Source organism: Cydia splendana, chromosome 3, assembly GCF_910591565.1.
Source record: "Cydia splendana chromosome 3, ilCydSple1.2, whole genome shotgun sequence".
Classification (NCBI taxonomy): Eukaryota; Metazoa; Arthropoda; class Insecta; order Lepidoptera; family Tortricidae; genus Cydia; species Cydia splendana.
In genome coordinates this window covers 6,852,126-6,858,165 of record NC_085962.1, presented here as the reverse complement: position 1 = coordinate 6,858,165, position 6,040 = coordinate 6,852,126, and the positions used below count along the sequence as shown (strand labels likewise).

Here is a 6,040-nt window from a genome sequence, read left to right as displayed (position 1 = left end):
CGATTTTAGAGCAGAAATATGAAATTGATGGATTCGGTCGTTGAAATTGTACACCTTTTGTTACGTAATATCTAAATAGCAAATATTGGTTTCTATTAGCACGTCTTTTCATCTTGGCTTTTAATAATGAGGTCGCGAGCGTGCGTCACCGGTAATACATGACGAGAAGGGGCAGTTTTTAAAAATTCATTAAAAAAATATGGTGGTAAATTATACTAAATGATGTATAAGAACAGTGTCAGGAAATGTTGTCGATTGTTTAAGTATCAAAATTACGATGAAATTAAGTCGAGTTTCAAAGAAATTGTCACCTGTTTTGAAGTAATTTCTGAAGAAAATTGATTTCGTCTAACTTTCATTTACACTACTTCAAAGTCATAATAATAAAAATGTAGTTTACAAAAGTTCGAGTACAGGATATGTGTAATACAAATTTACCATTTTTAGCAGTCCAAACTTTACGAAATTTACAAATAAGATCGTCAAAATCAGTGCTTTACGCACGATTACTTAAACGTCCTTCAGAAAAAAAAGCATTACTAATTTAGTGAGTCTCTTTTCAAAAAAAATATCTATAAAACTACAAGATGGGAAGACGTGCGAATAGAAACCAGTACTTGTTATTTCTATTAGGTAGCACAAAGTGTAGAATTTTTTCGTCAAAATCTGACAATTTTACATTTTTGTGCCTAAAATCGCTAACGGCTTCTTAACAGTGTGAGCGATAGTACCGAGCCCCGTGTGTTTTTCATCAGCTGTCAAATAAATTCGAATCACGATTTATTTTTAGGTTATACCTTTTCCACTATTAATAAAATAATAACTCTGCACTTTTCAACGGAAACGTGCAAAACCGGTGATGATAGTTAATCAGTAAATGGGCTATTGCCACGCTTTTGACATTGTATTACAAAGTAAAATAAAATAGACACACGTGTAGCACTAAAATATTTATATTCATTCTAAGTGATTTCCTGATTTCTATAAGAGACTAGGAAACATAACAAATAAGGTAAACGTACTGGTGTTCGACGCGGTCCCAGTACATGTCATCTTGAAACTTTAGTGATTGTCAATAGAGGTGACAGCAAAGTGTCATCTATTGGGCATTAGCATGTCGAGCACTACGTTTACCTTACATATTTCAGAAAAAGTGCCCCTGTACAAAACAAAATCACTTCTAAAATTAAACAGCTTAATGCCGAGTAGGTAATACCTACACATGTTACACATACAATCATATACACATATGACATATGACTCACGCTAGACCGGGCCGGGGCCGAGCCGGAGCTTCCGGCGCTTCGTTTTCTATGGAAAGCACCACATGATCACCGATCAGCCGTCATAGAAAATGACATGTCGGTCGCCTCGGCCCGGGTACGGTCCGGTCAAGCGTGAGTCATGCTAAACACAGCTGTGCGGTGGAACAAAAAACGTCCTCAAGGTCTGGTATTAACTTTCTAGACTGTAATTTGTTGTTTATTCAATAAATTAAAGAAAAAGACAATAACACAGCTAGGTCCCTTTAACGGTACATATCAGAATCCCTAAAATCGATTTACCTACCTAGTACTGAAATACCTATACTCGAAACACCTGATTTTAAAATACCTATCGATCGTTTTACTTAAACATTAATGACCTAAGTTTATAATACCTAAGTTCAAATAACACCTACGAATATCACGAAATGGGTCAAACAGATCACTGTGTTATGTCTTTCCTGTAGACATACACGAGAGTTAAGGGCTATAAAGGTTAATTTTCTTATTTAACCCTTATCCACGTGAAAAGGTCCTCCTTTTATTTAGAGAACTATGATAAAATCATTGCTTACATGCCCACAAGCTGTTAACTATTGCCCACAGGAGAGAAAACTAGTGTGTTATCGCGAACAGCACATTTTTCTCTCCTGTGGGCAATAGTTAACAGCTTGTGGGCATGTAAGCAATGATTTTATCATAGTTCTCTAAATAAAAGGAGGACCTTTTCACGTGGATAAGGGTTAAATAAGAAAATTAACCTTTATAGCCCTTAACTCTCGTGTATGTCTACAGGAAAGACATAACACAGTGATCTGTTTGACCAAAATACCTACCTAATGCTAAAAACTGGGTCGATGATCTGATTTTGAGGTCATTTGCATTATTTATAGTTCGTTTTTATAGCTTTAGAAAAAGACTACGCGATCATGAGTATCATGACGTATCTTTTAATTGAAAAACGCTTTTTAAAAATCAGGAACTATTACTTATGAAAGCAAAGGAATGTAAATAATCGTATATGATTCATAATTGTTACATATTTGCCGTGACTTATTTTTCAAAAGTGTTTTTCAATAAAAATACACGTTAAGATTGTTTGATACCTTTTTTCTAATTCCAAAAACAATGAACCATAGTAGGTATTTTGTGTTTAGCTTGGCTTGCTTGAGCTTGTGGACGATCCAGGCCAGTATCGATTTTTGAACACAGTTCAAAGGGACCTTTGTTTGCCTGTTCGAATGCAATAACACACTTGCAATCGTTCAAGTGGCACTCAAGCGTTTGTGCAGGCTTGGAGCTTGTAAACGTTTGCCAAATCTCGGCAAGTGTGTCGCTTAACCTAAATGAGTCGCTTAATTTCAAACTCGTATAAATCCATCTGTCAAATTATGCGATTATGGTAAATAAAAGGTAGAGTTACACCAAGGAAAGTCTGCAGCGATTTTGATAGCCCACGCAATGCAAGTGTTATTTAGACGACATAATTTCATAGAAGTTTGACGTTTAAAACAACACTTGCACTGCGTGGGCTATCAAAATCTCTGCAGACTTTTCTTGGTTTAACTCTAATAGGGTAGATACTTACTACCCCATCAACAAGAAGTGGAAGGAAGAACAACTGGTGGGGACCTGAGCTGGAGAGACTCAGGGGCAAGATGAGGAGACAATTAAACAGAGCTATGAACACTGGCACTGACGAGGACTGGGATAGCTACAAGTACAAGAAACGTCTCAGGTACAGAAGCACAAACTCCTGGCGCAAATTCTGTACAGACATTGAGACCACCATGCAGGCTAACAGGGTAAGGAAGGTTCTCTCCAACAACTCAACCATAACCTTGGGATCCCTACGTAAGCCTGACAACTCTCTCACCAACACACCGGAGGAGGCGGAACGGGTCCTAGTGCAAACACACTTCCCGGACTGCGTGATATCGCACCCAGTAAGTTGGGAGGAGGAGGAGACCACTCCGTCGGAGGACGAGTGGCAGCAGACACGTGAGGTAATCAGCCCGCAGCGCACGCAGTGGGCCATAAACAGCTTTGACTCCTTCAAATCTCCAGGAATGGACGGGATCTTCCCTGCGCTACTTAAATGGGGCGGGAGGCATCTCACTTTGAAGCTGACCACCGTTCTGCGCGCCTGTCTGGCTCACAGGTACGTGCCGAAGCGGTGGAGAGAGGTGAAAGTCATCTTCATACCGAAACCAGGTAAAAGCGATTACTCGGATCCCAAATCCTTCAGGCCCACCAGCCTGACCTCCTTCATGCTTAAAACCTTGGAGAGGTTGTGCGATAGGCATCTGAGGGAGAGGGTGCTGAGTAACGTGCCCTTGCATCCCAACCAACATGCCTACAGCCCTGGCAAGTCTACAGAATCGGCACTTCATGCAGTGGTAAGCAAAATTGAGGTAGCGATTTAAAACAGGACTAGGTTCAGCAGCATTGCAGCAGCACTGGTAAGACATGGGGCGAATGCAGTTATGACCAAATGGATAAACAACATGTTGAGCCAGAGGGTCATAAAACTTGGGACAGGCGAGACACAGCAGGCATTAGTGGCAAAGGGATGCCCCCAAGGGGGAGTTCTATCGCCACTTCTATGGAACCTAGTGGTGAACGACCTCATAACAACATTAAACAACAATCACTACTACATAATCGGCTATGCTGACGACATAGTGATACTAACTAGCGGCAACCACTCAGGTACGGTATGCGATGTTACCCGCTCTAGCCACTGCACTAGCCATCGTGGAGCGCTGGTGCGTTAGCAACGAACTCACAGTCAATCCCCACAAGACGGAGCTGGTAATGTTCACCAACAAACGCAATTGGGATGGGAAACTACCACCTTCCCAAACTGTTCAATACAGAACTCCAACTATCTGCAGAGGTAAAGTATCTAGGGGTAATACTTGACAACAAACTGAAATGGAGTAATCACCTAAATGGCAAAATTGATGAAGCTACAGTCGCGTTCTGGCAATGTCGTAGAATGGTGGGTAGAACCTGGGGATTAACTCCCAGGCTAACTATATGGCTTTACCAGGCAGTGATAAGACCAATAATAAGCTACGGCGCGATAGTATGGTGGCCACGCACCAAACTATCCATTGTTGAGGCTAGACTACAACGACTCCAGAGGTTGGCCTGTATGGCGACAACGGGCTGCATGAGGACAACACCAACCGCGGCCCTGGAAGCCTTACTGGGCTTGCCGCCGCTGCACCTCTTTATATAACAAGAAGCGTTGGCTGCGGCGGTACGTCTCAAAAAATCTAATCTCTGGAGACCGCCTAGGGCGCCACACACCAAAATCCTCGTAAGGAACCACTTATAGAAGCGGTGACTGACAGGATACCCAAGCAGTTCGTCTTTGACAAGAAATACAAAATACAATTACACGAAGAACCCCATGAAGGACTCAACCCAAGGGAGCTGAGAATCTTCACGGACGGATCAAAAACAAGGTCAGGCACTGGCACTGGGGTTTTCTCAGAGGACCTAAACATACACATCTCGACACCACTTGGTGCCCATAACACAGTCTTCCAGGCGGAATGTATGGGCATTATAATGGCAGCACACGCAATCGTCTCAAGGGAAGTAATGGACTACCCCATCCGCGCATACTCTCTGATAGTCGATCAGTACTACAAGCTCTACAAAGTTATACTTTCACTTCAGGGCTAATTTACGAATGTCACAAAGCTCTGTCAGAGGTATGTACCACCAATGGCGTAACTCTGCAGTGGATCAAAGGACACAGCAACTCACGAGGTAACGATGCAGCCGACATCTTGGCGAGAGGAGGCTCGGAACTGAAGGTAGCAGGACCTGAGCCAATCCTACCTCTGCCATATGCCTGGCTCCGGAACATGCTGCGACACAACACCAAGGTAAAATACCAACAATACTGGTCTAACCTAGGCACATGCAGGTAGGCGTAGGAAGCGCTCCCGACACTCAAACCCAATCTGCGGAGGCTTCGACAGCTGAAGAGGCCACAGCTCCGGCTTATAGCTGGGGCAATAACTGGACACGCCTCATTTAACAAGCACCTATTAACCCTACGTGTTACAGATAGCCCCCTCTGCAGAGCGTGCATGGAGGCAGAGGAGACAGCCACCCACGTCATTCTCGAATGCCCAGGGGTGGCAAAATACCGGGCACAACACCTCGGTTCACCGGGGTCTCTCCCAGAAGTCGTCGGCAACATCAAGGGTCTGCTAGGCTTCTTGGTAGAGTTTGGTTGGCAAGAATAGTGCCGCCAACCCATCACGCAAAATAGGCGCAATAATAGGGTCAAACAGATCACTGTGTTATGTCTTTCCTGTAGACATACACAAGAGTTAAGGGCTATAAAGGTTAATTTTCTTATTTAACCCTTATCCACGTGAAAAGGTCCTCCTTTTATTTAGAGAACTATGATAAAATCATTACTTACATGCCCACGAGCTGTTAACTATTGCCCACAGGAGAGAAAACTAGTGTGTTATCGCGAACAGTCCATTTTTCTCTCCTGTGGGCAATAGTTAACAGCTTGTGGGCATGTAAGCAATGATTTTATCATAGTTCTCTTAATAAAAGGAGGACCTTTTCACGTGGATAAGGGTTAAATAAGAAAATTAACCTTTATAGCCCTTAACTCTTGTGTATGTCTACAGGAAAGACATAACACAGTGATCTGTTTGACCCAATATGACGTCGAGTTGCGGAAACCAAGCCCGCGTAAACCTATAACCTGTAATAGGGTAGATATTTGCGGA

General features: G+C 42.7%; 1 long non-coding RNA gene across 1 annotated transcript in view; it reads right to left on the bottom strand.

Annotated features, from left to right (window-relative positions):
• Positions 1–6,040, bottom strand: part of LOC134806467 (uncharacterized) — a 184,345-nt gene that overhangs the window by 24,878 nt on the left and 153,427 nt on the right. The gene's annotated exons all lie outside the window — the stretch shown is intronic.